We start from the raw sequence: 12,204 nt of genomic DNA, 5'->3' as shown, positions 1-12,204 counted from the left end.
AACAGCAGGGGAACCCAGCCAGACTCCACCCATGTGCCTTCTACTCACGGAAGCTCAGCCCGGCGGAAATTAACTATGACATCGGCAACAGAGAACTCCTTGCCATCAAGCTGGCCCTAGAGGAGTGGAGGCATTGGCTGGCGGGGACAGCCCAACCATTTCCCGTACTGACCGACCACAAGAACCTCCAATACCTTCGTGAGGCAAAACGGTTAAATCCCCGCCAGGCCCAATGGGCATTATTCTTTACGAGGTTCAATTTTACCATTTCTTACCGCCCTGGTCCCAGAAACGTCAAGGCAGACGCCTTGTCGTGTATTCACAGTCACATAGAAGGCCCCGAAGAACCGGAAAGCATCATCCCACCTAAGATAATCGTCAGTCCAATCAAATGGAATTCCCCTCCAGTGGCCTCCAACACAGCTCCTAACAATCCGTCGGGCTGTCCTCCAGGATGTCACTACGTACCACGGACACAGCGCACCCCACTCATTCACTCTGCTCACTCCTCCCGAGGCACTGGCCATCCAGGGGCCAACAACACCCTCGGCCGTGGAGGGGGGGTACTGTAACAGATCGGCCAGGCTCCGCCACCACCCAATCACAACGATCCCTCTCACCTGAGTTTTGAGCACCCGCACCTGTCACCAATCAAGCACCTCATTAACAGCCTGCATAAAAGCACACACCTCAGACACCCTCACTGTCTGGTCTTGTATACACGTAGAGGACTCAATGACTTTGCTACTGATTACCTTTGAATACTTCTTGCATTACTTACCCCCTGTGTTCCTCCTAGTGTCGCCTCATCTCCAAGTGTCTCCTGTATCTCCTAGTTCCCTGATCGCTGAGGTGTGTGCTTCCCCCGGATACCTTCCAGCCTCAATCAAGCAAAAGACTCGGATTACTCCACTCTCCATATCCTCTGCACTCTCTCACGGACCTTTCCCTCACCCTCGCTTCCTCCGGACTCAACACCAGTACTCACTGTGACCAAATAAACTGTTTTGTATAAAACTAACCTGTTGTGTCAACCCTCTTCCATAACCCAAACAAAAAAAACTGGTTTAATCTGGTTTTATGATTTTACGATGACTTTTTTTTCCTTTTTTTTTTACTTGTCTAGGAAGAATTCTCATTGAGAATAACAACAAAACGCATCTGCACAAATCTCACCAATGAGAATTTGAGGGGACAAATATGCATTAATGGTCATAAAACATCGTAATGTTTGGATGTCTTTTTTTTTCACGCAAAATATAACTTCATGTTCTTGCGGTGAAACGTGATTGGACGTGTTTTAGTGAGACTCATGTCTGCTGTAAATCCAGGTTAAAGAGAGGAAATTCCTAGTGTGAACTCGATATGTTAGTGTGCTTGTTATCATCTTGCAGGTCTGTTTAGAGTAATTACCGGTGCTCTTGTGACAGAGTGAGCATCTATTGAGGCCTTTCAGTCAAACGGATGTCCCTGTCACAAAAGAGCACACTATAACCGCACCTGTCTGTCCGTAGGCAAAGATGCAGGCGTTGTATCCTTGAAAGGCGTTTTCCAGTATTCCCTCCCCGAGGCTCTTGAAGACGACCTCCTGACCTGCAGCACAAACACATGCCAGCATCACAAACATCGTCTCTCTCTCAGATTCCTGTACGGTACGAGAGAATTATTCGCAACGGATTTCCTTGCATTCAAATAGAAACCCCTTCCAAAAAATGTCCAAAATAATCCGTCTGGATACAAAAATGGGACTTCGATGCAAGTAAATTATATTCTATTCATAATATTGGTAACACTTTACAATAAGGTGTCATTTGCTAACACTAATTAATGTATTAACTAACATAAACGAACAATACATTTATTACAGTATTTATTCATATTTGTTAATGTTAGTTAATAAAAATACAGTCGTTCATGTTAGTTCACTGAAATTAATATTAACTAAGATTAATAAATGCCTTTCTTACTTCATGTTAACTAATGTAGTTAACTAATGTTAACTTATGAACCTTATTGTAAAGTGTTACCATAATATTCATTGATATATTTACTAATTTCTTTTTTAATTTTTCAGTTTTAATTTTAGTCATTCTGTTAAGTGCTTTCTGCGTTTTTACCTATTTCTGTTCATCTATTTTTAAAGATTTTATAGCTTGTATTTTTTTATGTATTTATTTCAGTTTTAGTAATGTACTTAACTTTTTCCAGTTAGCAGGATTATTAAAGTAACTAAAATTAAAACCATAAATATATATATATATATTATAATATTAATATAAAAATAAAACATTAATATTAAATAAAATATTTACTTTTTTGTTCAGATAGTTGCCAAGGCAACATTTCTCATTTTCATCTAATTTAGCTTGATGTACTGAAATAACTAAAAATAAAATTAAAATAATAAAAAAATATAGACATTAAGAAAAAAACTAAAACGAATAAAAATGACAAACTAATATTACAAGAACAACTTGCATGAAAAACTTAAACCTGTTGCACTGGCAACGAACTGAAACGAAATAAGTTTAAACTGAAGTACTTAAATAAAACAAAAATAATAATAATGAAAATTAAATTAAACAGAAATATTAAAAAAATAATAAAAATCACAAAAGCACTTAAAATGAAAACTAATTCTAATTTGTTTATATTTCTCATTTAATATTTATTTCACATTTTTTTTAATATATTTTAACAAAAAACATTTTTTTTAGCTTTCGTTAAGAATAAAAACCCTGAGCAGAAGTGAATATTCCACTCAGTTTCTGAGAAACCTTTTGTTGCTGTCACAAATCATTAACCCTGTTTGAGCAACGAGTATTTGGGCCATAAACCATTCACTTAATTTATCACAGAGAATTCATAACGTTCATCGGAGTAGTTGCTAGGCAGACCAGGGTTATTATTGTTAACTAAACATTCATATTCACATATTAACTCCAATAAACAAAAATATAAGCCACCTATCAACAAGACAAAAAACATATGAAATATATTGCACATGTAAGTAAGGTACTGTCCACATAATCTAATTTGGACACTGACACGATTTTCATAATTTCGGCTCTGTATGCCACCAGATTAGAATTAAAATTAAACAATCAAGATGAAATTGAAGTGCAGACTTTAAGCTTTAATTCAAGGAGTTGAAAAAAATATAACATAAAATGCTTAAGAATTACAACCATTTTTATACACAGTCCCCCCCATCTTCAGGGGCTCAAATGTAATTGGACAAATAAATAAAATGTTCATTTTTAATATTTCGTTGAGAATCCTTTGCAGGCGATGACTGCCTTAAGTCTGGAGCTCATGGAGATCAGCAGAGACTGGGTTTCTTCTTTGTGATGCTTTGCCAGACCTCAGTTGTGGTGTGTTTGTGGCTCTTTCTACTTTAGTGTTGTCTTCAGCGAGTGAAATGCAGCTCAATCGGGTTGAGATCCCTTGACTCGGCCATTGCAGAATATTCCACTTTTTACCTTCAAAAACTCCTGGGTGGCTTTTGCTGTATGTTTTGAGTCATCGTTCATCTGTACTAAGAAGCGCCTCTCAATCAGCTTTGCTGCATTTGACTGAATCTGCGCAGAGAGTATATCTCTACACACTTCAGAGTTCATCCGGCTGCTTCTGTCTCATCTTCACTAAACACCAGCAACCCAGAGCCACTGAAGCCATGCACGCTCATGCATCACACTGCTCCGTGCTTCACAGAGGATGCTGTGTGCTTTGGATCATGAGCTGTTCCAAGCCTTCTCCAGACTCTTTTCTTCCCGTCATTCTGGTGCAGCTTGATCTTAACTTCTGCCATCCAAAGCATGCTTTTCCAGAAGTGCTCTGGCATTTTTAGATGTTTTTTTAGCAAAGTCTTGTTTTCAGCTTGTGGTGAAGCCTCTGTATTTGCTCTGGTGAAGTCTTCTCTTGATTGTAGACTTTGACAGAGACTCGTCTTCTCTTGGCTGGATGTTGTGAAAGGGTTTTTCTTCACCATGGAGAGGATCCTCCGATCATCAGCGCTGTTGATCTCCGTGGACGTCCAGATCTTATGTTGCTGAGCTCACCAGTGCGTGCTTTTTCTCTCAGAATGTACCAAACTGTTGATTTGGCCGCTCCTGCTATCTCTCTGATGGAGCGGTTTTGCTTTTGAAGCCTAACAATCGTCTGTTTCACTTGTATGGAGAGATCCTTCACAGCAACAGCTTCCAAATGCAAACGACACACTTAGAATCAACTCCAGAACTTGTACCTGCTTAACTGATGCAGAAATAACGAAAGAACGGCCCACATCTGTCCACGAAACAGCTTTTGAGTCAATTGTTCAATTACTTCTGGTCCCTTCAAAAAGGGGGGAGGTACATATTAAAGAGCTGTAATTCCTTAACCTATCCTCCAATTTCGATGAGAATACTCTCAAATGAAAGCTCAGAGTTCACTTTAAGCCCATATTCATAACTGTAACTTGAATGTTAAGATGTCCGCATCAAAAGAAATGTACAAAAGTGATTTTATGTCCACAGAAAGCACATTAAATGTAAGTAAAGTGTTTACTTTTAAGGTTTCAAATACATTTTTGGAGAATAAAATGTCAGAATTTGGTTTAAATAATGTTACACTGTCATTCCGTGTAACACAATATTTATGTAAAAATTCAAACAACATGCTTATTCTGACGTGTACATATTAAAATATATAAAAGAATAAGGGAGCATATTAAATTTGATTGTGTTTTAAATGAGTAAAACATTTTTTGTGACAAATGGGCAAAACCTAGGATAGAGGCACATTTTAGAAATGTAAAATTACAACTAGTTAGTATTTGGGGTGAAAGTAATTAGTCTGTTAATATGTCATAAATTGATTTTTGTTGTAAACATGCCTGACAAGATTGTTACACTGAATGACATTTTAGTGCGTCTCTTCTGTAAATCAGGGGAAAATTTATGATATTTATTTTTTGCTCGGAAAAACAAAAACAAAATTGCAATTACATTAAACAGAAAACTTTTTAATTTGGGGGGGGGAAACAATAACAATTTAAAGCAGTATTACACTTATTGTTTTTACGCTTAAACCCTTTTTCGTCTTTGACCCATGTATATATATATATATATATATATATAAATGTGGAATTTCTCAATGCATCCATCATTAACTTTACTGAATGTTTTAATGAGTTTGTACGCTTCCGTACAGGCCTGTATGAACCTTATAACTGCACATCACCCTTCCTAAAAGCCTTTAATGACCGCTCTGTCTACACGAGTCAATATAAGACTCATAAAACACCTTTATATGCGTTAGACTGTAAGAATGACACCAGCACAAACTGTCCGTGTGAGAACATGTTCACTAGTCAACCGTTCGTCAGCCGGCTTTATTCTGACAGACTGAAGCGATAGAAGAACAGCATCAGTGCGCTGCATTACAGTGTGATGGAAAAACTGCTGAAATCATCACTTACATCTGATTAGCTGGTGCTAACACGTTTGCAGCACTACATCTTTCAAAGTTTTGCTTGAGGTTTGTTTGAGTTTATATATATATATATAAACTATGGAAGTATGTTTAATATTTTTAATTAGCTTTTTTTGTTTTCATTTTTGTAATTTTATGTGCTTTTCTTATTTTTATTTATTTGTTTTTAAATATTTCTATTTAGCTTTAACTGATTTTTATTTCAGATTTAGTTTTAGTAATTTTTTCAAAAAAATTTGCTGTTTTTGTCATTAGTTTTTTTTTTCATGAAACTACTTTATTTTTATTTAAGTTTCAGTAGATTTGTTATGTTTATTTTAATTGTTTTAATATTTCTATTTAGCTTTAATTATTTTATTTCAGTTTGAGTAAATTTGTCATGAGCTTTTGTTATTTTGATTGTTTATTTTATATTTCTACTTAGCTTTAATATATTTTTATTTCACTTTTAGTAATTTTAGCATGTCAACTTAAACTTCTTTTATTTCCGTCAGTTGACAACACAACTATTTAAAGTTTTTCACATAATATTAATATTGTGTTTAAATCTTTTTTATTAAGGTATTCAATGAAACAATCCAATAGTTATTGGTACTATAATATTAATATTGTAAGAATAACTATTTAATGAGGATCGGAAAAGCATGTTTTAAAGCTCTAATAAGATTTAATAATAATAATAATTTTATGTCAAATTTAGTTTTTCAGCTTTAATTCAATTAACACATTTTAATGAACAGTTTTTTCCCCCACTTTAAAAAAATTAAGAATAAAATATATTCTTAATAACAAATTTAAACTGAGGATTGCTAACTATTTGCAATAGTTTTAGTTTTCATTTTAATGTTAGTTCAAGTTTTAGTAATTTTGTTATGTGCATTTATCATTTTTTTATTTGTTTTCAGTTTGTTTGTTTTTTTATATTGATAGAATTTCCCGTTTTGAGTGCCATATGCATCAGATGGTCAGTGCATGCTGTCTGAGACTTTAGACTTCCGCAGTAAACCTGAACTAGTCTGGACCAGCATGAGAAACCTGGCAGATCTGTTCTCAGATCCCACGCTTGGGATCCATGTCATTTCCAGGGCTTTCCATATTACAATATAATCCATAATCATGGCTGAGGTGTGAGTGTTAAAGCCTGACTCACCGGCGTACTTCGGGATGTTGGACTCGTCCATGTTAAGATGTCCGCATCAAAAGAAATGTACAAAAGTGATTTTATGTCCATAGAAAGCACATTAAATGTAAGTAAAGTGTTTACTTTTAAGGTTTCAAATACATTTTTGGAGAATAAAATGTCAGAATTTGGTTTAAATAATGTTACACTGTCATTCCGTGTAACACAATATTTATGTAAAAATTCAAACAACATGCTTATTCTGACGTGTACATATTAAAATATATAAAAGAATAAGGGAGCATATTAAATTTGATTGTGTTTTAAATGAGTAAAACATTTTTTGTGACAAATGGGCAAAACCTAGGATAGAGGCACATTTTAGAAATGTAAAATTACAACTAGTTAGTATTTGGGGTGAAAGTAATTAGTCTGTTAATATGTCATAAATTGATTTTTGTTGTAAACATGCCTGACAAGATTGTTACACTGAATGACATTTTAGTGCGTCTCTTCTGTAAATCAGGGGAAAATTTATGATATTTATTTTTTGCTCGGAAAAACAAAAACAAAATTGCAATTACATTAAACAGAAAACTTTTTAATTTGGGGGGGGGGGAAACAATAACAATTTAAAGCAGTATTACACTTATTGTTTTTACGCTTAAACCCTTTTTCGTCTTTGACCCATATATATATATATATATATATAAATGTGGAATTTCTCAATGCATCCATCATTAACTTTACTGAATGTTTTAATGAGTTTGTACGCTTCCGTACAGGCCTGTATGAACCTTATAACTGCACATCACCCTTCCTAAAAGCCTTTAATGACCGCTCTGTCTACACGAGTCAATATAAGACTCATAAAACACCTTTATATGCGTTAGACTGTAAGAATGACACCAGCACAAACTGTCCGTGTGAGAACATGTTCACTAGTCAACCGTTCGTCAGCCGGCTTTATTCTGACAGACTGAAGCGATAGAAGAACAGCATCAGTGCGCTGCATTACAGTGTGATGGAAAAACTGCTGAAATCATCACTTACATCTGATTAGCTGGTGCTAACACGTTTGCAGCACTACATCTTTCAAAGTTTTGCTTGAGGTTTGTTTGAGTTTATATATATATATATAAACTATGGAAGTATGTTTAATATTTTTAATTAGCTTTTTTTGTTTTCATTTTTGTAATTTTATGTGCTTTTCTTATTTTTATTTATTTGTTTTTAAATATTTCTATTTAGCTTTAACTGATTTTTATTTCAGATTTAGTTTTAGTAATTTTGTCACAAAAATGTGCTGTTATTGTCATTAGTTTTTTTTTTCATGAAACTACTTTATTTTTATTTAAGTTTCAGTAGATTTGTTATGTTTATTTTAATTGTTTTAATATTTCTATTTAGCTTTAATTATTTTATTTCAGTTTGAGTAAATTTGTCATGAGCTTTTGTTATTTTGATTGTTTATTTTATATTTCTACTTAGCTTTAATATATTTTTATTTCACTTTTAGTAATTTTAGCATGTCAACTTAAACTTCTTTTATTTCCGTCAGTTGACAACACAACTATTTAAAGTTTTTCACATAATATTAATATTGTGTTTAAATCTTTTTTATTAAGGTATTCAATGAAACAATCCAATAGTTATTGGTACTATAATATTAATATTGTAAGAATAACTATTTAATGAGGATCGGAAAAGCATGTTTTAAAGCTCTAATAAGATTTAATAATAATAATAATTTTATGTCAAATTTAGTTTTTCAGCTTTAATTCAATTAACACATTTTAATGAACAGTTTTTTCCCCCACTTTAAAAAAATTAAGAATAAAATATATTCTTAATAACAAATTTAAACTGAGGATTGCTAACTATTTGCAATAGTTTTAGTTTTCATTTTAATGTTAGTTCAAGTTTTAGTAATTTTGTTATGTGCATTTATCATTTTTTTATTTGTTTTCAGTTTGTTTGTTTTTTTATATTGATAGAATTTCCCGTTTTGAGTGCCATATGCATCAGATGGTCAGTGCATGCTGTCTGAGACTTTAGACTTCCGCAGTAAACCTGAACTAGTCTGGACCAGCATGAGAAACCTGGCAGATCTGTTCTCAGATCCCACGCTTGGGATCCATGTCATTTCCAGGGCTTTCCATATTACAATATAATCCATAATCATGGCTGAGGTGTGAGTGTTAAAGCCTGACTCACCGGCGTACTTCGGGATGTTGGACTCGTCCATGGACCAGAAGCAGTGGTCAAAGGCGAACACCTGCAGACACACAAACACACGCATGTTAGCACACGCCATCCAGCCTCACACGGACAAAAGACGACTTTAAGTGTTTAACAGCACACACACACACACACACCCACACACACACACACTTACACACACACAAACACAAACACACACACACTCACACACACACACTCAAAATGTGCATTTTATGACTCATTCACAACCTTAAACAAGCAGCTTTATAGAAAATCATGTTAATATTCATGATATCATAATATCTGCATGCCATTTATTTTTATAAAGTTTACATTTTGCAATGACACAAGCAATCAGGAAGCTGATATTTGCTATATATATATATATATGTTTTGCTTTACCTCATGCATCAGTGTTATGTTAGCATCACTGATATACTATTGATTTCTTATTAATATTTTTAGTTATAGTTGTATTAACAAACACACACACACACACACACACACACACGCAAACACACACACACACACACACACACACACACTCACCCACACACAGACACACACACACACACAAACACACACACACAGATACACACGCACAAACACACACACACACAAACACACGAATGTTAGCACACGCCATCCAGCCTCACACGGACAAAAGATGACTTTAAGTGTTTAACAGCACACACACACACACATACACACACATCACACACACACACACACACACACACACAGACACAAACACACAGACACACACAAACAGACACACACACAAACACAAACACACACGAACACAGACACACAAACACAGACACACAAACACACACACACACACACAACACAGCACACACACACACAAACAGACACACACAAACACAAACACACACGAACACAGACACACACACACACACACACACACACACACACACACCCCCACACACACACACACACACACACAGACACACACAAACAGACACACACAAACACAAACACACACGAACACAGACACACACACACACCCACACACAGACACACACACAGTTAGCACACAGGAGCTCATGAAAGAAGAGCTTTAGGTTTTGAATAACTGTGTGTATTTTATATATCCAAAAATATAATATTATGGCAAAGGTGTTTGCAAAGTAAGACAAACGTTTGCTTTTGAGACGTGTTTGTGATCTTTTGAAAGCAGTGCTTCATTTTGCAAGAGACGTGAGGCACTTTGCATTTTGTGTGTGCAGTTCTTGGATTTGTGTGTGAAGTTTTAAAAAAAGAGGCAAAGTTTTGAAAATGTGTGTAAGCAGTTGAAAAAAACTGTTTATTATTAATTAAAACTGAAAAAAAAAAAAAACTAGTAAAATAGTATTGAAAAACTACAGCTAATAAAAATGACAAAAAACAAACAAAATAACTGAAAATTAAACAATAATTAAAATGAAAACCAAAAATATTATTCAAATATTATATTATTCATAAATATTATTAAAAACTATAAGTTTATAAAAATTACTAAAACAACCTTGTCAATATAAAATGCAAATTCACTCACATATATCATTTTACATTTAACATCTGCTTTTTATGATTCTAGCAATTCCCGATGGACAAGATCAATTATTATTATTATTATTATATTCAGCATCAAATCTCTTAAAGATCATCAAGAGTTTTGTTTGATGCAAGTAAACTAGATATTCACCAGAACTAGTGTTATTTTAGTATTATTTCTAAAATATTAGTATTTATTAATATTCTGAATTGGCATTTAAATATTTTTTGTTATTTGTATTATTTTTATTTTTATTCATTTTTTTTTTAAATAGTTCTATTTAACTTTAATGTATTTTTATTTCAGTTTTAGAATTCTAGTACTTTAAATTAAATGTTTTTTTCAGTTAGTGGCCAATGCAACAATTTTACATTTTTCATCTAATATTGATATTAATGATGCAAGAGTCATTATTTCAAGATTCTTACCATTCCCATCCTCTCTTTTATCACTAAATAATAATAAATGGGTTGCAAAATGCATTTCATATGGACTTTTTATGCTTGCAACGCTAAGGTCATGGGTTCGATTCCCAGGGAATGCATGAACTGATCAAAAGCAAATCCTGAATGCAATGTAAGTCGCTTTGGATAAAAGCATCTGCCAAATAATATACTTTTTTATTCAAGACAGAATGAGATTAAAGTCTCCTGCATCTCAGCGGTTTCTCCTGAGAAAACCTCACGCGTCTCCTTCAGAGATTCAGAAGAGATCGCAACAATTTCTCAATCTGTACTTTCTAGTCTGCAATCACAAGACAGAGATCTCAGTGTGAACTCACACATTCCTCAAGTCAATTCTGAGCTGCTCTGCATTGCTTTTATAGCTCTAGACTCATAATGCATGACAGCTAAAGACTCACTTGAGTCTGCTTTCATTTCTCATAAGAAACGAACCAAAAACTCTCGTGTCCTGAGCTGTAAAAGAGCAGCATGAGAGCGATGCGAGACATTCTTACGGCGCTTGTGTACATCAACAGTCTTTGTGAGACGCCGTTAATTAGATACATAAATCTGGAGACGGAGGAATGAATTCCTGCTTTGGTGACCCGTGTTTCCTGAGCGACGGACTCATCTCACATCCAAACAACACACAACTGTTAATGCATGAGAAAATGCTCGCCTAGTTTTGCTCTTAAAACAAGACTCATTTCCCTGAGAGGCTGTGTTGCATAAGATATTAAGAATCAGATGCGTTTCATAGCCTCAGACTCTATGTGTTTTATTGTCTGGTCTTGTTCCAAAATCAGCGAAATCTTCCAGTGCAGTTATATTCCATCCAGTGGATCAGAGGTATAATGTCTCATCTTCACTTTGAAAATATCAGGTACTTGTTAAGAGGATCGGAATTTTTTTTTTTTTTTTAAATCTGGCGCCCCTCGAGTTATTATTTTGATCGTTCTATATAATGCCCTATTATTGACTGAATTTTTCCCTTTTAAACTTTCACTAATTTTAATATTTTTAAATTTAATTTAATATTTTTTTTAATCAGTTTTTTTATTTCTTCTTATATAGTGTTTGTGCATATATTGGTATATACGTAGTAATAATAATAAAATAATAATAATTTGCAATTAATTACATTTTTTAATGTATTTATTTTTTATTTAATATTATTGATGTTTATTTATTTTATAATTTTTTATTGATCTATTTAAATTTTTTATATTGTGTTTGTGCATATATTGGTATACACGCAATAACATATATATATATAATAATAATATGCAATTAATTTTAGTTAATTTTTTAATTAATTAATATAATTCATTTTTTTATTTTGATTGATTTTTATTTATTTCATGATTTTATTTATATTATTATTT

Source organism: Sinocyclocheilus grahami, unplaced genomic scaffold (assembly GCF_001515645.1).
Source record: "Sinocyclocheilus grahami isolate Dianchi unplaced genomic scaffold, SAMN03320097.WGS_v1.1 scaffold1307.1, whole genome shotgun sequence".
Taxonomy (NCBI): domain Eukaryota; kingdom Metazoa; phylum Chordata; class Actinopteri; order Cypriniformes; family Cyprinidae; genus Sinocyclocheilus; species Sinocyclocheilus grahami.
Note: the sequence above shows the minus strand (reverse complement) of the source record.